Source organism: Chionomys nivalis, chromosome 8 (assembly GCF_950005125.1).
Source record: "Chionomys nivalis chromosome 8, mChiNiv1.1, whole genome shotgun sequence".
Lineage (NCBI taxonomy): Eukaryota > Metazoa > Chordata > Mammalia > Rodentia > Cricetidae > Chionomys > Chionomys nivalis.
Window position 1 is genome coordinate 5,813,642 of NC_080093.1, and position 25,579 is coordinate 5,839,220.

Consider the following 25,579-nt stretch of genomic DNA (forward strand, 5'->3'; position numbering starts at 1 on the left):
ATGCCAGGCAGACACTATCAGCATTCCCATTTCACAGCTGTGAAAAGGGGGAAGTTCCTTCCCAAGCTCAAAGAGCTAACCAGTGTGGGAGTAAGACCAGGAAAGCAGCTCTAAGGTAAATCTCTTTATAAATGATCTAATTACACATGGTCAAATGTCTCATCCTTTTAAAAAAATCTGTATTGTAATTACTATATGTATAGGTGTTTTGTCTGTATGTCTGTCTGTGCACTACGAGAACAGAAGACAGAAGAGGGCATCAGATTCCCCAGGACCAGAGTTGCAGAAGGCTTTCTAGCTATGTCAGCAGGTGAGTGCTGTGCCCCTGGAGAGCCACTGCACTAGCCCTTAGCACTGATGACACTCACTACACACTCTCTGTCCCCTCAGACTCCCACAGCCTGCCCCTGCTTCCCCAGCAGTGCCCTCCCATTTTCAGGCCCCCCTCCCATTCACATACCAATTACTACTACATACTACTCACATACCAATTACTACTATATACTACTTACAAATCAATTACTTCTGCATACTAATTACACTCAAGTAATTAGTAATTACTTCAAGTACAGAGCTGACTCTTGGACTCTTTTGAGCATTCTATTCTCCATTCTAAGGTATGGAGAAACTTTTAAAATAAATTAAAAAACAAAGACTTTGCTGAACTCTTCTCTGGTGGGCTGGCACCAGTACATGGCCCCTGCTTTGAGACAACGCTTATAAGCAAGAGCAAGGTGACAGAACAGAAGGTCTCCTTGCTGCATCAGGAATCAACAAGTCTCCATCAGCTTCTGCAGTGCATAGCCCCCTCCCCAAATTAGTGGGGCTGTAGGAGCATTTGTCTCAGTATTGATGACGACAACAAAAACCTCTCTGACTCTTAGCTACCCAAGCCCATGTTCCAGTCTTGCTCCAGTCCAGCAGTTCTAATCTAGAGAGCAACCTGGAAAACAACCATGGGTTTGAATTTAAAAAGCAAATGGTGGAGGCACTTAGCTTAAAAAGAATAAAGAAAAATCAGTACTCTAAGATTCCATGTTGAGAAACCAGACCAAATGAAACCAGTTAAGTAAAGGGAGGGGACTAAAACATTGTAGCATAAATAAGTAGCAGAGAAAAATAACAAGGAAAACCAAAGTCAAAAGTTCTTTTTCTTAATGAGAAAAAAAAAAAAAACTTTTTGCTAGACTGGGTAAGAAAGGGGAGTCACATTATTACAAGCCTCAGAAATGAAAGAAGAGGTGTTATCCCGAGACACTGCAGAAACGAAAAGGACCACGGAGGAATGTGAAAACTTTACTGCTGATAAATTATAGAGCTTAATGAAAGGGACAGACATACATACATGGTTGATAAAAACCATCTCAAAGGAAATATAGAGGCTGGGGACAGGCCTCAGAGATAGAGCACGTTTGTCACACGTGCAAGGACCTGGTTTCAATCCCTAGAACTTTGCAGAGGGAAACAGAAACAGAATAGACATACAAAAAGTAAATAAAATAGCCAAATAGTCTTTCTACCAAATGACAACAAAACAAACCCAGAGCCACATGGCTTAGTGACTCTAACATGTGAGTATCAAACACGTGAGAAGAGGAAAGCCCTCTACACAGGTCACTCAGAAAGCAGAGGAAGGGCCTGCCATCTCCCTCTGTGGGACCAGTTCTCTGAAGCACATGCAAGATGGAGACTTGATGGGAAAGGTAGAGACCAATATTCCTTGTAAACCCAGAAGTGAAACTCCTGGCACAACACTGCCAAGAAATAAAGTCATGTGTAAAAGGTTATACGTGATGACAAAGCAGGGTGCAGCTTAGGATGCGACTCGGTCAGGCAAGGCTGACGATCTAGAACTCAACCAACACATGCTGACACGTAACATATAAGCCTACACTGAGCATCGCAATTGACAGAAGTAACATTGAAGAGATCCAAATATTTACGACATTAATTAAAATCTGAGTGTTGCCTTCTAATGCTGCAATAAGACAAACCAATCTGTATAACCAATGCAAATGGTCTCAGTTTGAAATCATAAATGGAAGAGAAATATATTAAAAAGAATTCACTATCTTTACTAACAAATAACAATATCTTAGATAGAAAACACAAGGAATCTATGAAAACTAAAATGAGTTCTGCAAGGTGGCAGGATACAAGCTCTATGTACAAAGATCGTTTGCATTTCTGTGTAACAACAATAAACAAAACCAAACTAAAATTACAATAAAGTTCACTCAGAATAAAATAATAAAATAATTGAAATAAATTTCCCCCAAGGAGGTCCAAGATCTATATATTGAAAACTAGTAGACACTGCTGAGAGGGACCAAATCTATAAACAAATTGATTGGGAAACACTACTGTTAAATAGCAGCTTCTTCCATAGTCAATCTATACTGCTCCTAGTGAACATCTCTACTAGAAGCTCAGCAGACATTTTCATAGACATGGGTGAATCATCCTTAAAGCTATGTGGAAATGCAAAGAACACAGAATTAGAAAGCCAGTTTTGAAAATCAAAGCTAGAAGACTCATATTTTGTTATTTCACAACTATAATGACCAACATGTATGGATCAGGCATAAGGTAGCTATACTCGTATGCAAACAAAGCTGCCAGTCCAGAAATGAGCTCTAGATGCCTGCCACGTCAGTGTGTGCAGGTGCACCAAGGGAAACCAACAGAAGAAAGGACGGCCTCTCCAACAAACAGCTCTGCGTGGGCTACCACAGACAGAACAGGGAAACTGAGAGTTTTTATCTCACGCTGCACCAAAGACAATGATTCAAAATGGATCATCGACCTAATATGAGAACTGAAACTGTTCTAAAGCTTATAGAAGAAAGTTGTGTGTCCTTTGTTTAGGTAAAGACTTGGGAGATACAGCACCAACAGCATAATCCATTGAAAAATTGATACATTTAATTTTATTAAACACAAAACTTGTATAATTCAAAAGTCATCATTGAGAAAATGAAAAGACAAGCTGAGTGCAGTGGTGCATGGTGTGTGAGGTCCTTCTGTCTATATGTTGATGTAGGACTCCCCTCTGTATGCTGTGAATATCATTGGTTAATAAAGGAACTACTTTGGGCCTATAGCAGAGCTATAGGAGAAGAAAGGTAGGTGGGGAAAACTAGATAGAATGCTGGGAGAAAGAAGGCAGGATACAGGAGAAACCATGTAGCCCTGCCAGAGACAGACGCCGGAACTTTAGCTGGTAAGTCACAGCCACATAGCAATACACAGATTAATAGAAATGGGTTAAATTAATATGTAAGAGTTAGCCAATAAAAAGCAAGAGCTAATAGGTCAAGTAGTGATTTAATTAATAGTTTCTTTGTAATTATTTCGGGGCTAAGCAGCTGGGAATAAACAAACGGCCCCTCCAACAAATCTCTTCCTACTACAATGTATTACTTTTATTGGCTAATGAATAAAGAAAGTGCCTTGGTCTGTTGATAGGGCAGAACTTAGGTAAGCAGGGAAAACAAAACTGAATGTTGGGAGGAAGAAGGTGGAGTCAGAGAGAAGTTATGAAGCCACCACTGGAGACAGATGTGTTGAAAATTTGCTGGTAGGCCACGACCTCATGGTAATGTACAGATTAATGGAGATGGGTTAAATTAAGATGTAAGAGTTAGCCAATAAGAAGCTATAGCTAATGGGCCAAGCAGTGATTTAAATAATACAGTTTCTGTGTGATTATTTTGGGGCTAAGTGGCCGGGAACTAACTAGCGGCCTCCTTACTACAGGTACATAACTGCTATCCGGGCACTCAGGAGTCAAAGGCAGAAAAGAATCTGAAGTACACAAGTATACTGGGAGTTCTCGGCCACCCTGGGCTGGTAAGTGAGAGTCTATCAAAAAAGAAAAGGGAGAGTGTTGAAAGGAGAGTTAAGGATGGCAGAGGGGAAGGGATGTGTGGAAAGGGGGAAAAAAACTACAAAAGAGAACATTTGCATATCATACCTGATTTACTCAGAATATGAAAAAGATAGCAATCTAAAAAAATGAGCAGAAAATCTGAATAGACATTTCACTAATGCAGACATGGCTTTAAAAGTACAGGAGTAGATAGATACTCAACACCATAAGTCAATGCAAAAATGCAAATTAAACTTACAAGATGTCACTATATGATCCAGCGATCCAACCATGGAATTTATAGACAGAGAAAATGAACTGAACACTGGAGAGACATTTCCATTTCCATGCTTAGTGCAATACTGGTGACAAGTCAAGAACAGGAAACAACCTAGGTGTCCATCAACTAATGAATAAAAAACAGTACAACATTTATAGAGTGCAATATAATTCAACCATAAAACAGTAAAATCCTATCATGTGAAAAAGCATGTATCAAACTGATGATTCATTATGTTAAATGAGTAAGTCAGACACCAAAAGATAAGACCTGACTTACACACATAATCTGAAAAAGTTGATCTCACAGAATCAAGAGCAGAATGCTAGTTCTGAGAGGCCAGGCAGAATGGAAGACAGGTTGGGAGATTGGAAAGAGTTCATCAATGACTGCCAAGTTAGAGTAAGACAGGAGGGATGTTCTGACACACTGCTGACTAACAGTGACTATAAACAACAGCAATGTACTGCATATCTGACACATGTTGCACTAACAGAAGATTATAAACAACAATGTACTGTATATCTGAAACACTGTTGCACTAGCACGGAGGATAATTGTGTACTGCATATCTGACACACTGTTGCACTAACACGGAGGATTATAGTGTACTGTATATCTGACACACTGTTGCACTAGCACGGAGGATTATAAACAACAATGTACTGTAAAAATGTACTGTTAAAGCCACAGCAGAGATGTTAAAATGTTTTACCATAAAGAACTGATAAATGTTTGAAGAGGCAAACATGTTCATCCAGGTCTGAACATTCTACAATGTACATATGTGCAAAAGACACATAGTATTTTATAAATAGGCACAATTTTTATATATCTATCAACAATTTTAGAAGGAATGCAAGAATATTACATGAGAGGAGGAAAAAAACTGTCGCTTTCACTCCACACTCTACATGGCTATAAACGGGAAGACGAGACCAGGAAACTCTGGTTATTTCACTGTTAGTGGGAACATGGGATGGCAGAGCCTCTAGACAAACTGCAGCAGATTCCTTAACCACAGTGCATGCAGGAGAACCTTACTCCTGGGGAGTAACATCCCAAAAGAAACACTGCTTCTCTCATACATTTCTTCACTGACATAGAAACGGATGCTCGCAGCAGAATGAGTCATAATACTTAAGAAAACAAAACAAAAACTGGCATGAATGCAAATGCCATCAACCCACAGAGACATCAAATGTGGGGCATGCTCCTCCACCAAAACTGAGCTCCTGCATAAATAAGATGTGGAAATACTACAGGAAATGAAAGAAGTGCTACCAAGTCATATGTTACTGATTTCTAGAAGGGGCAAACATACATAAATGTAAACAGAGAGAGAACAGGAACAGAGATGGCCACACTGGACTGCTCAGGGCTGCAAATGAAGCCCTAAGCCACGCTTGTGTTGGACAGCTTTTATTTTAAAATTCTGGGTTAGCTGTCTACCGTGCAATGTGCTACAGCATGGAAACAACATCCCCAAAAGCAGGGTTTTAGAGAAAAATATCAAATAATACCAAAAAGAGATACTGATTGTGGAAATTGCCTTTACAAAAGGCATAGGCTTTCTGAGATTATATGACTCTTGAGACCAAAATCAATGGTTCCTGTTCCTGCATATTTTTGATGTTCCCGTACTGAAAACACATCAGTCAATGTTCACAGTCTCTTAGGTACCACATTCCTATTTTTAGTGAAGAAAAAAACCCACCGAAGTCCTTTACTTCGTGATTTTTACTAAATGACAACATTTTGGATTTGACTTAAGGAAACTGTTTATGTCCTATTAACAAGAAAGAGAGTCAGACAAGGGGTGGTTGGAGGTTACAGAAGTTGCCTCAATAATGAGGATCCCGTATTACAAAACACGCTGTCTTTAAAAAACAAAAAATTTTCTGGTGTAGAAGTACTTTGATCCTACTGGGTACTGGATCACCTAGGGTACTGGGTCACCTGGGTACTGATTCACCTGGGGTACTGGATCAACTGGGGAGACCTCACATCTTCTAGGAGCAGTGTCCTGGCTAAACTCGGACTAATTAAGATTTCTGGGCAGAGGGTCTGGGTAGGAGCAGTGACCCAGTCTCACATGCTGCAGATGAGAACCTCTGAATTGGGGGGGAGGGGGGGAAGGCTGACATTAAAGAGACTGTCTTCACGCCTGGAAATGTGGTGTGGAGATACTTACAGTATGGAAGTCAAAATAAGGAAATCAGAATGAAAATATGCTGGGGGTGGGCAGGATAAGGCACACACCAGATTTTAAAGACTGGGTAATAAAAACATGCTAAGTATTTCCTTAATATTTTTTTCCTTAATATTTTTAATACTTGGTATATACTTAGATTCTGTTTAGATCTATTGAACTAAATAAAATAAGTACTAAAACTATCTAGACATGCTATTTTTACATTTCTTTATGTGGTTATCCAGTTTAAAATTACATGTATGACTATCCTCACCCCCCGCCCTTACTCCTCAAGACTGCTAGACCTACAGGGTAGAACTAATCAGTGTTGTCCAGAGAATAAGCGAAACCACATGCAGTGCAGAGGAGAGAAAAAGTGACCATGATGCTTAGAGGCTTGACGACACAGATGAAAGGCAGCAGACACCCAGACTCAGTGGTGTTTGTATAACTAACACGGGCATAGAGTGTCGGGCTGCTCATCCCAGGGGAAAGGAAATGGCAGTCCACACGGCATGTGAACTACTGAACTACTGTGGACAGGTCAGCCTGGCCAGTGCTGCTGCCCACAGGTTTCTTGGTAGGACTGGCATGGGTCAAGTGAAGGTGACTAGAAATGAACACACAAGGTAGAAAAAGTGGCATTGCCTTCATCTGTAATTAGGAAGATATCTTTACAGAACTACGATCAGCAAAGACGTTCTCGAGGCTCTCGGAGAGCTGTGGATCACCAAGGGATTCCCTGGTCCTGACGATAAAGCGAGGTGACCGAAGGAGCACATGGGCTACATCACAGGAGAATGCAGGAGACTCTGCTGTTCCACAGCAAGAGAAAGGGTCTTCTAGGAAACCATTCCTTCAGCATGAAAGCTCCACAGAACTCCAGACAAGCAGAAACAAGCTACAGCGAAGCTCAAGCTGCCGTGTGAGAGAATCAGTTCAGAGGCAGAGCAGCCTCAACTGTCCCTCACCTCCAAAGTCTGGGGAACTCAAACCAACAAGATTCTTCAGAGCTCAGGGCCGAGCTGCTGCATGCTGAAGTTAACAGTCTCCATGAAGATTTCTCAAAGACAATATCCTACTGAATCAAACAGCAAGGGGGAGAGGGGATGGAGGGAGGGGAGGAGAGAGGAAGGGAGAAAGGGAGGGACAGAGGGAGGAACAGAGGCTAGATCCTATCATAGCTTTATTGGAGAGTGTTGACCTTCAGTTTAAAAATAATCAAGTGGTCTTTGGAAATATCCAACTCAAACTCTTCATTGTACAGATGGGGAAACCAAGGCCAGACACTGGCCTACCTTGGTTAATAGGGCTCCAGATTTCTGCTATCTAGGGTGATTTCCACCACACTCCCCAAAATTATCAAAACAAAGAGGCCCAATCATCTCTCAAGTCTAAGGAAATATGTTAGTTACTTCCAAGTGTACTTTTCTCCTTCTAGGATGTTCTGGGTGAGTCTGACGCCTCAGGCTTTCTGGGGTTCGATGCCTTGTGTTCAATGTGTATACACCTGGTGTCAGAAAATCAGTCTGGAAACAGGATCAAGTCATATACCCTACTTTGTATTAGAAGAGGTTACATGTCAAAGGGTGCTTGTAGAAACACCACAAAAATAAACTTCAGGGAAAGAAATGGGGACAGGAGGGGGTTGAAACCCAATGAAAACAATACTTTGTGTCCCTATTTTGAGTGCCTTTCTCAATGCTATATGCATAGCAGCTAGAGGCAAGTTGGAAAGCAGCCAGGTCCTGGCTGCCAGCAAAAATTTTGTCACCTCCTTTGAACATCTGAAGTATGTTTACCCAATAGATTTCATTAAATTACACTTCCATTAGGAAGCATACAATGTTGATACTCATCTCAGAGATCAAAGGGATCGCTAAGAGGCATGCCATCCTGCTCCCCAGCTGATTGCTATTTCTGGGCCAATCAAGGAAAGGAGCCAGAACAATACTTAGTTAGGAAAAAAATTGTAGCATCTCCCCAAGGACTATGGACTAAGAATCTGCAGCCCCATTATCAAAATGAGCTTATCATTAATGACAGCGCACACACAGAGAGTTATTTTAATACGACTCCTACACAACAAACACGCTGGATTTGGGTCATTAGCTGAATTTGTAAAACAGTGTTTCAGAGGGCTGAGAAACTCTTCAGTGAGAATGCAAAGCTTAAAGATGGAGAAAGAAAACTATAAAACTGGGGGGGTCTGCTTTTTATTAATTTCACTGTGACTTTAAATAAATCAACAGGTGAACCAAATTGGCAACGGTGAATTTGGCTGCTGCGGTTGTAAGAGGTTTTCGGTTTGTTTGTTTGTTTTCCTCGTGTCATTAATTTTTTGATGGATAAAAAAGAACACCATTAATATATTTATTTTAAAGGGCAACAAGTGATTCTGCCTTGGGAGTCAGTGATTTATGATGGAAATACCTAGCTTTCCAGGAACCAAGTACATGAAGGCTAGAGGAACTATGAAAATTATGAAATAAAAGTAGGTTATTCAATCGAAAGGAAAACAGGCTCAATGGAGACTCGTGTGTAAGTACCACTGAAGGCTGCATACACATCCTTTACTTAACATTAGAATGCTAGTCTGGGCAACAGCCCAATTTTCAGAGCCTGATTTGAAGCAGGGAGAACTTTACGGAGAGGAGTTGGCTAGGGATAGGATAGAAATGTCGAGCACCCTTCTGGAAATGGGGTGGAGGTGTGTGGTAAATCCTCCACCTCTGCCACAAGCCACAACCCAGTTCCAGCCACTCACTTCCACCGAGTAGCCAACCTCCCGGCTTATCAGCTTCTGACAAAGGACATGAACTCTAATTATCTACCTTTTGCAATTAATCATCTGACAATTACATTTCCTGCACTTATAAGCATCCAGCTGGGAACTGAGTTTTAATCTAAGAGAAAAACTATGGCATTCAGGTTTCTAACCAATTACTTCTAATTATCACAACCTTTTCTTAGTCATCCCAATGTAAAGATGCCTAAAGCTAATCAAGGAAGTTTTATTGTTGGCATTCTTGCTAGTATTTTAAATTTTCATTTAAATTTCCCCAAAGAGCAGTCCTGGAAATGTATTTTGCTAACATTCCTCACACAAACATCCTGTTTGGCAGTACACAAAGAAGGAGCGGTGGGGGGGTGGGGACTTCTAAGGGCAAGGAACTTACACTGTGCTTTGAAAAAGCACCAAGCAAAATCAGATGTGAGAAGTCCAAGGACCTGTATCAGGGCCTTTCTGCTGCTGAGATAAAACACAACTTTAGAAGCAAATGTTATTTGGCCTTTGGTTTCAGATAGGGAGTCAATAATGGCAAGGAAGGTGTGACAGCTGACAGGCAGAGGAGGTGGGAAGACCATACTTCCAAACACAAGCATGCAGTAGAGAGAGAACTGGCAACTCCCAACCCCATGACATACTCCTCCAGCAAGGCTCCCCCCCCTAAAGGTTCCACAGCACAAACAGTGCGCCACCAGCTGGAGAATCAGTGTTCACACACATCAGCCGGTGGGGGACATTTCTCAAACTCCCACAGATGGAATATTCAAAGTGAGGACACCAAGACACTTTCTGAGGAGCCCTTCAGGAGACTGGCTCAGGCAAGTCATAAACCATCAGAACTCAGAGAATCTGGGGATCCTCTACTTTAGGAGTCCTCAAAGTATGGTGCTGGGACAGGGGCTTCAGCACCCACCTGGAACCCTTCAAAACTTTGTGATCCAAGTCCTTCCTGGGACCCTCCAGGTCCTTCCAAATTGGAAAATCTGGGTAGTCCCAGGTCCATGTGTTAATTAATAAACCCCTACGGTGATTCTGATAGCCACTCAAGCCTAAGAGCTATTGGTCTAGCCTGACTACCCAACACTCAACAGATGAGGGACCAGCTGAGACAGGCAGGTGGAAGCTCAGTAGGGAACAATGACACCTGACAATTGGCCATTATCCTTTTATACCTCCAAATAAAGAGAAGCTTTGTTTACAGATGAAATCTAGCACTGTGGTGAATGAGGTAACCTCTGAGATGACTGAGTCTTGGGTTCCCCAAAGTTCTCTCCTTTCATGATATACTTCCAGGCTCTGGAAGTAAAACATATAGTCCTTCTTAAGTTCTTGGTTGTAAGATTTTCTATAACCTAATATTCCACAGGTCTTGAACCAATAAAAGGTGAAGACTGAAGAAATGAGAGGAAGCCAGAGCTTCAGCTGGGTGTCAATCACTGTGAGAGGTAAACGGTACCAGGTCAGTCAAATGTCAGTTTCAAATGCTTGCTCAGCTACAGGCCAGCTCAATGAGACAGCCACATGCCACAGCAAAAGCCTACAGCTCTGGTTCTAGTTGATAATGGCTAGAGCAAAGTCCTGAGTCTAAGAATCTACATATGAACCCGCTGGTCTGAGAGCTCTGAAGGCAGTCAGTCACAGGGAGGAAAGGCTCCCTGTAACAGACACACTCCAGTGCTGGTCAGTAGAAACAACTCAAACTACACATGACTTCCTCACTGGAATCTCAGAGGGCACCTTGTACCCGCCACTGCCACATGTGTTTCTAGTTATAACATGGTTTCCCTTAAGATGACAAAGTTTTTCTGGGTCGCAGGCATCCAGTACACATCCACTGTCCCACACTTATGAAATGCCTGCTAGACAAAGAGCAGACACACGCTCTCCTTGTGATGACCTGGAACTGTTTGCCAGGGGATTCAGGAATGGTGTGTGAGTTAGCACAGGTTACAGATACAAGAACAAGGTGAGTCAAGAGGAAAGAAAATCTATCCTGACAGGAAAGGGAATTAGAAACGACTCCACAAAAGAGGTGAATAATGGTCTAGGGATCGTGAAAATGGAGACATATCAATATGAGATTAATAGATTAAGTTGAGTCAAAGGTTCCAAAGCATACTAATTATCCAAACAGTCTGCAGAACAATGGTAAAGTTACAGGAAAACTACCAGCACTCTTGAAAGACTAAGCACGCCACCATCGGCACCATTAGACAAGGAGCTCGCTGCTCTTACAGAGCATGGAGATAGGCCTTGCATTCTGAGCGGAACACACTGAGGCATAGTGACTGGCCCAACAGCACTCAGCCAGTTAGCATCAGAGCTGGTGCTCACAGCCACAACCCCAGTGTCCATCCGCTGCCTCTCATGGCTCACAGCTGGTGTGAAATAAACACAGGCTGTAAATGGACCAGCCATCTTTCAACTCTATATCCTGGCTCTAAAGGATTACAGAACTCTTTAGAGACAGATACTACACAGAAGTAGAACTTCATAGCTTTAAAGTCCAGTAGCCTTGGATCCAGATTGTAAGAACTTAGGAAACACCTCTTAGTTTTCATATGTCTTATGTCTCAATTATAAATGGCTGAAGAATAAATGGCACACAATCTAGTCTGTCTGGGCCCTATAATCGTTAATTCACATGTTCTCACCCTTTGGAAACCGTCAGAAACCATTTAGACTGACTAGCTCTTAAATGTGGATAAAATCCTACTCAAAGAAACACTGGAATATCCATAGACCTTCTTTTGATGATCATAACTGAAGAATAGGGGGTGGCTGCTGGTAGAAGCTCACGTGTTGATAAACACCCTACATGGCACAGTATTCTCCAACGAAGAATAGTCCATTCAAAATTTCAACAGTACTGAGGCTAAGGATCCTGTTCTAGACCCAGGAGAATGCCTATTACTACTATTATTTAATTAAAAGAGATCTTAACCTCCTTCTGCCATAAAAGGGAACCATCCTATTCCTACCAAAGTCTTTGAATCCAGACAGGAATGCACCCAATATCCCAGTTTATAACACAGAGTACAGGAAAATAGCTGAGTTAGTCTTCCCTGCCAGATAGGCCTGTGAGTTTTGGAGAGATAAGGAGAAGGGAGGGGTGCCACACTTTAACTTTTGCACTTGAAGTGTTACCCCTGCAGAAAGAGGTTTTGCACAGAAGTGTAAAAACACACCCAATTTCCAAAGACATTGTCATGAGCAGAATACTGATAGTTTTTACTAGTATGTTACCTGGCAGTGTTTACTAACGCTTTTTGAGAGAGCTTTTTTAAGAGAGCACTTCTAATTGTGCTGGGCTTAAATAAACTGTTAAGAATGGAAAGTAAACTCTTAATGCAAAGATTAAGTAATGCAAAATTTTAATGCAAAAATTTTGATCTTAATGCAAAAATTTAAGTATACCTTAAATGAATTTGGTCTTGGAAATTCCTATATCAAAATGCCACAACATGGCACATTTTAAACATCGGTGTGAGCCACACTGCCATCTATGGCCATTTCCCAGTTTTATTTTGTTGACAGTCTCTGAACACTGTTAGAAGACAGAAAATCCTTTCTGGTAGGCAATGCACTGGTAATGACTTCCCCCCAAGCATGTCTTTCTGACACACGGGCACACTTCTGTAGGATCCACCTGAGGGTATAACAAATAACTCAAAAGAGGTCAATTTAATGATAAAGAATACTTTGAAATTATATACTTTCTGGAAGATATCTCTATGACAACAAAGTAAGGCAAAATGCTTCAGCAAATATACTACATTTAAAAAACTAGGAAAATAATTAATTTGGTGTAAAATTATAGTAGATTTTAAAACAACACTTTTAAAAACTATAAATGGCAGTATTTTTCCAATCTCAGAATTTCTGACTAAATTCTACTCAGGACTAGTTTTCAATTTTTTTATAGTTTAAAATTCTAACTATGATATCAACAGTTTTCAACCTGTGGGTCATCAACTCCTATGGGGTCAAATGACACTTTCATACAAGTCACCCAAGACTACAGGAAAATACAGACACTTACATTGCAATTCAGCAGCACAATTACAGTAACGAAGTAGTAGCGAAAATAATTGTATGGTTTGGGGTCAGCACAATATGAGGAGCTGTAGTAAAGGCTGCAGCATTAGGATTGTTGAAAACCATTGTTTTGTGACATTTGATGATTTAAATTGCAATCATAAGCTTTGGGTAGTATAAAATTAAAAATTTTCCAACCTGGCTGTATAAGGAACTTCCAGTTTCCTCCTAAACAAGAGGCAAGAAATCTTCTAGTAATTCTGTTACTAGGTTGCAAGCAACTTTCCCCAGACTAGTGCGCGACTATCATCATTTGGACCAAGGAGTTTTCACTTTCTTTCTAATCCAAATTCATTTGGCTTTCTGCCAAGAGAAAACAAAGACACCAGAGAAGCAAAGAGCAGTTCTGTGAAGATCAATGAAGACATTGGCCATAACAGAATCCCATTTATCCATCACATCCGTACTTCCTTGTCTCTGATTAGAGGTTACTAGCAATTTCTTGACAATTCTTGTACAAAATTAAGTTACAATCTATTGTTCTAAACTTCACAGAGTAGAAGTGTGTGTGAGTGTATGCTCTCAAGAATGCACCTGCGTACAATACATGGTTTGTCCTACGGAATCTAGAAACAGCACATCATAAACACAGACTCTTCTATTTCACCTTAAGAAACTTTATGCCTGATTCGATGCTTTTGAATAGCAACTTTTACAATGAAAACACTCTCATGAGATGCTCTACTGGCATTTGACTTATGAGTCGAGGTCAATGCCACAATCAGTAGTAACTAAAGCTCACAGCTTGCTTTTGCTCAATTGAGAATTTAAAATATTAGTTTTCCACCTACAGAAAAAAAAATGCGTATGTGTATCGCCTTTGTTTCCTCCTAGGAAAGATTATCATAAAACCTAAGTATACTGTGGAGGCCTAAAAAGGTGAGCCTATTTCCACCTTGTCTGATAGTCAGAGTTTGGAGGTTGCTCAAAATTGTTGGCAGCAACCAGGGCTACACATCCTGACTCGGGATGTGGTTACTGGTTCCTTTGACAGTAAGATGGTCCATACAGGTAGATCCACTCCATCCTGACAGATGGTCAGGATGTACAGCCTACTTCTGCTCCTTTCTTTGTAACAGGAGGTTTGACCTAGGGAATGGCTGCTTTCAGGATATTTGGTCTAAAATGGCTTCACTGCCTAAACAACAGAATGCTAATGACTTGATGTCTCAAAGTGCCGAAGCAATTAACTGTTCAGTTGTCCTTTGTGTCATGTTGAAGAAGTCTATTGTTGCCTTCTTCCCCCTTTTGTATTAGGGTATAAAAGAGTATGGAAAATTAAATGCATTTCAGTATTCACTGGAACTCCTTCCTGATACTCTCCTATGTTTCTGTTTTATTATTTTTACTCGCATCTTAGTATTCTTTACTACCTTTTCTGACACCCATGCCCCTACCCTGATAAGTGGTACTTTTGTCAAGCCTGGCCCCTGACAGTATAGAAAAATGAAATTAATATTTATGCAATTTGATAGACATGTTATTGTAAGATAACAAATTTTTCTGAGTTAAGATTTTTCATTTAAAATCATTTTAGGGATTTGAAAGCAGAAAAATAAATAAAATTAACCAGAACTCCAACCCACAAGGAAGAAAGAACTGCACTGTGTTCAGTGCAGAGCTGCTGTGTCACCAGCACATGTGCCACCAGCCATTAGCAGCTCCTAATCAAACTGGGGTCAGGGCTGGGCTTTGCCCACCTGTCTGGCTTAGTTTCCCACACCAGCTACTAATTTCCAAATTCAAATGTACACAGAGAGAATCACTTGAGGATGTGCACTAAAAACACCACTGTGATACCCAATAGAGTCCTAAGTGTGTGAGAACAAGTCCATCTGGCATCAGGAATGTTTAAAGGTACTCAGATTCCAGTGTGCAACAAAGGTTGGAGACCAAAGTCTGGCTTCATATTTTGTGCCTGGAAAATTTTCAGCCTGCTCCAAACTCATGTCACCCTCACCGACCGCCCTGCGGCTTCCCACCTGCATCTACTCTGGTCATTCAATCTGCCTATGCGCTTCTCTGAAACCCCTCCTCATTTCAAGTCTGAATGTGCACATCAGCTCCTACAAGGCACGTCACTCAAAGCCCTTCCACTGCCGTCTGCAGTATTTACATGGAGGCAGGATGGCTCTCCCCATTTTCACACACTAGGCTAATGACCCTCCATAATTCCACTTACCACAGTATTACAATTACTATGGTTATGATTAATATGAATATGCAGATTTGGGGTTGATGATATAGATCAGTGACTAAGTGCTTTTCCTAGTAAGGTCCTAGGTTCAATTCCCAGGATCATGCATCCAAACAACAGCAAACTATTAGGAATTACCAAATCTAAAACCAAGTTCCTCGAAGCAACAGAAACATCACCACCTTGAAATTTTCTTCGTTGGCTTCCAGACTTGTTCTTTCTTTAGAAATATGTGTTTTACTGGTAGGAACTGGACGCGAGTCATCCAGTTCCCACCATGTTATGTCTGTGTTCCAAACCAAATCCTAACAGAAGGGAAATTTTGGAGCTCTTAAACCACTGGGCTGTTTGGCTGTTGGCTTGGGCATGCTACCCTGAACTCTCCTCACAATAATGACAACACAAGGAGAAACTACAAGCTTTCTCTGCCTCCAGTCACAATGGTGACTTCTAATGGTTTCAGGGCTAGAAACTGCAGAAAGTATATGAAAGAAAGACAAAGCCACTGCATGTGTATTTTGAACTCCACATGAAAACTTGGTACAAAGACAACTCTAAATAGTAATAAATGCATATGATAAAATGACATAGAGTATATAATATCATAATCCCTCTACCTTTATTTCTGTCTCTACTCCCACAAGGTCAAGGAGAAAGCTTGCTTTCTGTTACCATGGATTAATTTCTAAGATGTCTTTTACAAAACAAAATGGACTGGCACACAAAAGCAAGGCGAGAATGAAGGTCGCGTCTGAGAATGCAATGGAAGACTCTACGTTTCAGCCCTGGGTGCACGCTCCTGCAGCTTGCCCGCTGGAGCCCTAAGGAAGATGCTTTACGAGTTTCAGGATTTTTAAGGATCTTCTAACCTTGAGATACTTTAACCTCTTAATTCTTTAATTACGGGATTACTGTCTGTACACAGCAAAGTTGCCAAGTAAAACTTAATGCAGCTCTCCAAGTGTTTTCATATTTATGACCCTATGGACCTTCCTCCTTCCTCCTTGTGTAGGCAGAATTCAAAGGTTCATACCAGAAAACTAAAGCACAGGACAGACTGACCACATGCAGGAGGAAATACTGGATTTTCTCAGTATTCCCCACTTCTGTCTTAGAAACGTGGTCCATGACCAAACTTAGCTCACACACAATTAAAAAGGGAGTAGTAACTACTTCTAGCAAACCTGCAACAATATTTACTTGATATTTTCGAAGTGTAAATAAGTCTTCTAATAGAATCCCTGGATCAGACAGTATTTGCAGTGACGGACCCTGAGCCACAGTCCTTCAATAAGGAAAAGGAGGAAAGTTTAAACCTCACTAATAGCAACTATAAAGCTGTAGGTATCTAACTGTGAAATGAAAATTTTCTTCTTCCTGTTTAGTTTCAATATCATGTGACCAAGAAGAAGCCAGCTGTCCCCTCTGTTCAGTTCAATGTACTTGTAAGTTCAGTAAGAGCACAGTGAGCAAAGTAGAGGAGTGTGGGATTGTATTCACACACAATGGAGAGGAGTATGGGGCTGTGCTCCATACAGTGGAGAGGAGTGTGGGGCTGTGCTCCCCACAATGGAGAGGAGTGTGGGGCTGTGCTCACACACAATGGAAAGGAGTGTGGGGCTATGCTTACACACAGTGGAGAGGAATGTGGGGCTGTGCACCTGGGCTAAAAGTTCACAGTGAGCATATACAGCGTAAACATCAGAAGAGGAAGACAGTGAAACCGCGAGCTGGTAGGCACGTAAAGAAAGAAGTAAGGGCCAGCCACAAAAGCCCAGCAAGTGACCAAGGAAAGCTGCAAAGCAGACAAAAATCAAGAAAGGGTATCTTCGTTTTGACTCACAGTAAATTAATTTAAGAAACTTGTTTAGTTTTATAAATTAGATGCTTTATTTTTTAGTAAGGCTAAGGTTGGGCAAAGTCACTTTTCAAAGGATAAAACTGGATCCCCGCTCCCCATCACAGGTATAAGTTACAGGTCAATTCTGTCATTGTCAATAGAAGAGAAGTCCGTATTCAGTTGGCTTCCAGCTCTGAATGAGAAGGTGCTTCCAGCGACGGTCAATGGAGTGAGTGGGGGTGAGGAGTGGGCTGTCCCCTTAGTCTTCAGGGTCAAGCATGCTCTAGTAGCTTCGGTGTCTGACAGGACTGAGGAATGAGTCCTGGTGTCCTGTGGTGGCAACACTTGGGCACTTCAGAGACACTTGAGCACAGGTATTTACTCCGTTATCTAATTTCTTAAAAGCAAGGCAAAATGTTTTTTTTAAAGCAATTTGACTCCCTATTTTAAATTTTCTTATACCCTTAAATGGCTTTTTCAGCCTTGGAAGGGCACAAATTCAAGCAAAATAACAGATAAAAATGAAACTATTTGTACGCATGGCCTGTGACCTGCCAGGTTTATACTAACTTGAGATCAATAGCAAATTCTGGCAAAGTCCATCCAAGCCCTACTTTAACTTCTGGTACAAGAAACCTTAAAATAGTTGACAGAGACATCTTCAACTACGATCACACAGCTTGAAACCCTCACCCTGGAGATCAGATCTGGCACAGGCCCATCACCACCAGCCGAACGCCCTGAAAAGCTGTGTGCAAAGTCAAAAGTGCCTAGCCCACTTTAAGCTTTGCTCTGAACCTCACCAATGCAGAAGTGGATAAAAGACAGTAAGAATAGAACAAAACGCGGCTGAGGATTCGTGGAAAAGAAACGAGACGTCAGAACCATTATATATCAATTCAACTTACCAACTTATTTTAGTTTGGCAAAGCAGAAAATTGACGTGTTTTATTCAAATATTGTTGTAGCCCTAGGGGCTACGTATGAACTATCTAGTTCAGTTGGGAGTGCTATGTTATACGGCCATGAATTCCCCTTGAGCTCAAGCTTTAAGAGGGCAAGGAACAGATGGGAACTGGTTTGTTACGGAGTCATCACCTTGAGGTTTTTGGTTCCTTCAGTGAATGTCACTCCCTCATTGTCATCTTCTCCCCTTTAATGTTTGATGTACACCAGGAAAGCACATTCATAAAACACGTTTCACTTAGAAATGAATTAGCTACAGTTATGTCCAAGGAATTGGGGTTGTACCTGAGAAATGAGCAGGATGCCATGGGGACACCAGGTGAGAAGCACACAGGACTGACGCCGGGGAGACTGAGGATGGCATCAGCCATCTCTGGCCATCCGCCTGCAAAATATCAGATGGCTTCGGACCAGACACAGTGCGTGAGCTACGGTGAAAAGTTTACTATTCGTGAGCAAAACAACTTAGCATGAGAACAGAGAGGGCTTTCTCACTGCAGCAATTAACTCCCTCGTGTTCCAAACACCAAATAACATTTTCCCATTAATTTTTAAACCGATGTGGCTTTAACTTAAAATAAACTGTACATCAAAAGAATGTAAAATAAACAGCCAGGAACACAATTTGACGAATTGGATCTATTTAGTTTATTTATCTAAACAGGGACCATTGGATCTCTTTAATAGGCTGACAGTTGCACTGGGCTGGTTAATAAAACATGCAACACAGTGTCTTCAGCCAATATAGAAATGCAAATCCCATCAGAAATATTTTATTCATGAGCCAGTAATTTCTGTTACTACCATAGTTGCTTCCCTTTTTTCTTCTTTTCTTAACGACACTCTGCAAACAGACAGTGCCATCTAGTGCCTAACGGGAAAGCCGAATCTGTCACAGGCGACAGCTAATCAGAACACAAACAAAAACAAACAAAAAAATCTCCCTCCTACTGAGATCAGGAGTACAAGTAAACATCCGAGTAGTTAAAAGTAGCTTGCCATTAAGAAGTATAGTTGAGAAAACTCTAAAACCAATAGACCATACATACATACACCCACATGTACACACATATCAATTTAGCATTTTCTCTGGAAAATACTTCAGCTACATAAAAAAAAAAAATCAAAATGATATAAAGCCTAAATAGAAACTCTGTCTCAAAAAAAAAAGAAAAGAAACCTGGTTTCTTTAATAATAAATGGCACCATAACTATAACGTTTTAAAGAAAGTATTGTTACATAAGGAAAATTTTCAACTAAACAGCAAAACCCATCTGGGACTCCAGCAGCACAGAAAGATGAGTTTCCACAGCACACATGTGTGGATGGACATCTGTCTGTACCAGGGCACACCTGACCTGTGCCTCGGCTGCAGTAAATATGGAGATCGTGTTCACAGGTCACCAAGTCTCCAGCACCTACGTCAACAGTCTCGAGAGTCAGCAGCCACATAGTCAGTCACTCTGGAAAATACTAAGGTTTCCTAGGCCAAGAAAATCTACTAAGGCCAGCCTCAAAGTTAGCAGCACAAAAAAAAAAAATGCTGAGAATTCTCAGATCATAACACCACTTCACTCTGGTACACACAACGGGGCGGGGTGAAGGGTGTGAACCTCTCCTACTCTTGGAGAGACCAGAGCCGCACAGCACGGCCTGCCCGAACACAGGCTTTTGGTATCTTCCTACCAGCTTGGTCCACTTCCCGTGTTCGTCTTTGAAATCAACAAGGCCCAATAAGTAGAGTTAAAGAGTCTAAAACAAGACTCTTACAAGCAAAGAGCCAGCTGCATGGCAGCTTTCTTAACCGCTCACCCTAGTAGAACTGACTAAATTCTCTTCCTAAGGAGAAGCATGTGTGCACACAGGCGCGTGATACCTCAATAGACCGCTGCCTTTCCCCTGAAAGGTCACAAGTGTGTGCGAATGCCTAAAAGAAACAGTCTACAGTCTCTGATTAAGAAATATTGAAAATGTAAAACGAGTTCAATGTTCAACCACTTATGGGGAACCACACACGCCTGCTGGCCTTGTCAACGCTGTGTGTCTCCCTAAAGGGAGTACCTTAGAAAAGAATCCAGCGATATTCCTCCTTGGAGTCTGAAAAACACCAGTCACAGTATCTTTTTCTCCCGCCACTTTTGAGAGTTAAGTGAGCGATACACATTAGGTGCTCAGCCCCAGTCTACCGACGGCTGGCTTTTCCAGAGGATGTTTTAACATGGAGGAGAAACAGAGCAGAAATGATCTGATGACCCACAATTACAGCGAGAAAAGGGCCCAGAACACAAGCCTGCCGAGCAGTATGAGAACTGCGAAACTGGGTTCTCTTTACTAATTTGCCTTCTTAGAAATGATCCTGATTAAAAACCCATGTGAACATATTCACTGCGGCACAGTAAGTGGTGAAGGAAATAAACTGAAGCATACAGGTATTCAACAAAAGCTAACATAACTGAAAAAGTAACATGCTCCTGTTAAAAAGACCTAAAATTTACATAAATCAAAAATGTAGATATTACAATATACATTTTTAAAATGTGAATGGTATGACATCATTGTTACAGAAAGTTATGCAAGGGAAAGGAGCGACTGGAAAACAATCATCCAAAATGAAAACCTGACCTCCCGGAGCATATGAATTTTGTCTACGTATAGGCAGGGTCTTATTTTAACATATATCTTGCAATTATCTTAGTCTTTTTTTTTTTAAGCAGAGTGAGCAAGTTTGATTGCAAAAGCAAAAATAGCAATCTTATGACCTGCTATCTTGCTAAAGCAGCAAAACTGAAAAAAAATCAGTCAATTTAAGTAGAGTCTTCAATGTCTGGGAAAAATGGGAAGTGGGCTATTAGGGTACAGCCTGTACACGTTATGGGCCTACATGTTACAGCAGGCATGTTTTGCTGTTTGGTCTCTCGACTTTAACTGTAATGTGAAGCTCCCGTATCTCTTGTTAGAATACAGGTATGTTCCTGAAAGAAGGTCCAAGTATGTGATAATTGCTACATATTAAAGCTGGGACCAGCCGCATTTCTAAACATGCTTCAACTGTTCCGTACAGTCCCCACAAAGACAGAAATATCTCAGGCAGTCACAAGTGCAAGGGAGATATAATGTAAACAGAGGCATCAAGTTCTTAACCTTTTGCCAAAAAAAAAAAAAAAAATCAAAATTTAAATTTCTCTTTCCCATTCACACTTTGTTTAGTCTCAGACTTAAAAAAAAATAGAAGATGCGCACAGGCTGTCCGCGGATACTCAGGTTGTCTGTCACGTGAAAAGAGACAGTGCGGGTAACCGCTGCAAAAGCTTCGAGCTGTTTCACATGGTCCTTTGAGCCCTGACCTAAGGGACGACTCCAGCAGTCTGCAGGCAGCTGGATTTCAGGAGCATTCAACCTCACTGCCGAGACTGTCAATAGAAGTGCCCTTCTCTGATGTAGGCGGCTCCGCTCTGGCCTAACAATCACATCATATGGCCTGCCATACAGGAGAGGACAGCGGACAGCATTCGGGCACCCTGACCTGGGAGAGGAGTGGACTTCGACAGGGGGCAGAGTGCTACTTCCAACTCCCACCACAGCCCAATTCTCCTTTCTATGGGAGTGAGCTGTCTTAAAGGAAGCTCAGCTCTGTAACAGGAAAGAAAATGCATCTACACAAATCAACCACAAGATGGTGCTAGCACCACAATGTAGTATCAGCTGTCCCAGGCACTGGACAGACCTTTGGAGCCGCATCCTGGTTCACCACACACTATTCCAATTCCTTGCCATTTAGAGACAAACATCTTACACGTGCTTGTAACAAAAAGACAACTTCAGTGGGGTTTGTTTGTGTCTTGTTTAAGTTTGAAGAAGAAACAACCATCAGCTCACTGTTGTCTCCTTTCACTGGTTCATTTTCTGAGACGGTTCTGACATCACAGCCTTTCTGTGCTAACCTCATGTGCTCTTGCCTGAACCAACTACTTCACACAGTTTGTTTTTCAAGGCCTAGGCACACTCACACCAATACTGAAAACAAATTAAAAAGGCAACATAATAACCTGTATTTTTATCTGCTCAGGAGCCCCCTCCAAGGTCCATATTAGAGATTCAACTCCACAAGAACAACAACATTATGCTCATTCAGATTCAGGCTACATTTCGGGACTCAGGACAGGGCCTTGCACACAGCAGTACTAAAGAAGACTTGATGCATCTAAGCCTCCTTGGTTCTACGGGGCTGCATGCTGAAGCCAGTAATGCACAACCATTCTGTCTACAGATCATACCATGAAATTAAATAACGTACGTTAAAGAACTTCACCAAGGGCCAGTCACTATAAGCCACTGTGGCAGGGGGCAGAAAGACAAATGTCACACATTCTCACACTTATGGAAACAGATGTCAACCTGTAGAAACACAAGTAGAAAGTAGTCATCAGAGACAGGGAAGGAGAGAGGGAGGCAAACAGAAATTAAGAGGGGCTTTTTAGGTATAAGAAAAGCACTGGGCGGGGGAAGAATAGGAGTCACGGGCAGAGAGTAGACAGACTTGATCTATGCAGTGGGCATATGCATGCATGGAAATGCTCCAGTGTACCCTATTAATATGCAAAACTCATGTACATTAATTAGAACACATCTTAATTTTAAAAATAAAACGGACAGGTGAGGGGTTCAGCTCCATGGTTAAGAGCACTGGCTGCTCTTCCAGAGGACACAGGTTCTCAGCACCACGTGGTGGAACACTACCGTCTGTAACTCCAGGTCTAGGGTAGTCAATGCTCTCTTCTTCCCCTGCTGACCCCAGACATGCACGTGGTATGCAGACATACATGCAAAGAAAATACTAGTGCACATTTAAAAAAAAATGTTTTAATGCTAAGCATGACAGAGCACACCTTTCATCCTAGCACTTGGGAGGCTGAGGCAGGGATATCTCTGTGAACTCAAGGCTAGCCTGGTCTATACAGTAAGTTCCAGGCCAGTCAGAGGTAAATAGTGAGACCAAGCTTTTCTCAGAAAAAGAAAAAAGCATAAGTAAATACAACATAAAAGCACTGGAGAAAGATGTCTGCAGACACAGTGGAAGAAAGCTGGAGCAGTGCGCACACACGTAAACGTGAATACTCAGCGATGTCACAGGACGAGAAGCTTAGGCTCACGGTCACTGGTTCTGTTTATCTTCATAGAAGAAAATGTAACCGAGAAAGGAGCACTCATCCAAAACTACAATTACTAAATACCTAAAGTAAGACTAAAACATTGGGTCAGGTGATACAGAAGCTACGGAAGCGAAGTAATGTGACATCTAACATGAAAACAGCGTTCTGGGCTGAGCCGCACCTCCAGGTTCACATGCTGAAGCCCCAGCTCCCGTTACACAGCATGTAGATGGATTTAGGGAACAGGTCTTCTAAGAGGTGATTAAATTCCAAAGCGGCCACAGTGTGTGCAGGAGATCCTGTAAGGACAGAAAGAGGCCACCCACAAGTAAGAGAGAAGCCTTGCAATGGAGTGACCTTGCCACACCTTTTCTGGTCTCCTTCTGTGGCCTTCTGTTAAGACAGCTCTCCTAAAGGGCACACTTGTTGCTGGGTCTGAGGGGTGTTTGGGGGGCACTCGAGAGAACAATATATCTGCAGAAGAAGTCTGTGAAAATGAGATGAGCAAATGGAAATAATCTGGACAGACACTTTCCTGCTCGCATCACTCACCACTGGGCAGTAATCCGAGGATTTTCTAAGTATAAACTTGAGTTGATAAATTCTGTTTTGTAATCCACCATACAGGGTACAAATTATTAAATCAGTATGATTTTCTTCCTACCTCAAATTTCTTCTACAAGAGAGGTCAGCGTCTCATCGAGCAGCTGGAGAAGATCTGACCCAGGGGAGCACAGGAACTAAGCACTGACACTGAGACCCATCATAGACACCCCCGCCCACGCCACTGCCACAACCCCCTGCTTGTGCCTTTCTAAAAATAGGAACACAATGACATTTATATCAGAGGGATTTATGGCCCCTCTCAAAGCTCACATGCTAAGGCTTATTGGCCTGTCCGCCAGTGGCCCTCTGAAAGGAAGTCAGTCAGCGTGGAATAGTCTGCACAGGGACAGGGACAGTGGCCACCACAAAGAGCACTGCTTTGCTTCAGCACGATGTTCTGACAGCCATGACGGAGTCTTCTGACACTCTGAGGCAGATCTGCCTTTCCTCCTTTCCTGCCAGCTTCCTCAGCAGCTTCTCACCATCTCTCGCCATGGCTGACTATCACAGTGACTAATGCAGCCATCTGACTTCTCAGAGTTTCCCACTAAGATGTAAAATCAGAATGTGTCCGAGCCTCAGGAGCATTTCCCTTAATCCCACTGCCACTGGTGGAGAGGAACAGTGCAGTCTGGAGTGTACTTTCCAAACAAGTAACTTAGGGACAGTCAGACTCCGAACGATCCTTATAAACTCTAGACTCCCCTGTAAATGTGGACCCCAGACTCACAAACACAGCAGATCTGTGTGACAAACCGTAACTGCGTCACTCACAGGTAAGGGACAATTCTTTCTTCACCTGTATGTTCTTTTCCTTTAAATGCGAAGAGTATGAAATGTGATTTGTTTATGGAAATCCTAGTTTGCTGTGCCCATGTACACAAGAACAACTTCGCATTCGTTACTTTGTATCATTCACGGTAATCTTATCAATGTTTTTATCTGAATCCTAAAACTGTGGTAAAATCCAAATGACATAAAATACACGACTTTAGGTCCTTTTAGGTGCCTGGCCAACTGGTGCTAGACCAATTCACAGTACTGAGCTGGAGAACTCTGCTTCTTGTAGAATGGAAAGTCTACACAGACAACAGCGCTAGGTTCTCCTTGTCCCATCCCCAGCAAGTGCCATTTTACTTTCTGTTCCTGGGTCTGACCATTCTCGAAATCTCGTATAAGGGAACGTGCACCTTGTCTGTCTTCTGGGAGTGACTTGCTTGACTTTGTCTAATGTCCTCAAGGCCCACTGTGTTATAGCATATTCAGAAGGCTGACATACGCCACCCAGCCCAGTTGCTTACATGACTGCTGGGTTTGCAGACTCGGGTCCTCATGCATTGAGCCATTTACTCAGCCCCAGGAACTGTAAAGGCCCGGGACACTGGAGCTTGAAATTCCAACCAAGGCTAAACACTATTAAGAACCCTGCAGACTCAAAGGCTGTGCCATTTGGATCTAGCTGCGAGCCATGTCATCCATCTTCCATCATTTGCCACCTCTAATCCCTGTCATCTCCAGTCCTAAACAAACCTATCTTTTGCAGGAGCTCTGAGACTGTGCACTTAATGCTGACTAAGGCATGGGG

At 42.0% G+C, this 25,579-nt stretch overlaps 1 protein-coding gene across 4 annotated transcripts in view; it reads right to left on the reverse strand.

Annotated features, from left to right (window-relative positions):
- Positions 1 to 25,579, reverse strand: part of Vti1a (vesicle transport through interaction with t-SNAREs 1A) — a 323,734-nt gene that overhangs the window by 281,251 nt on the left and 16,904 nt on the right. The gene's annotated exons all lie outside the window — the stretch shown is intronic.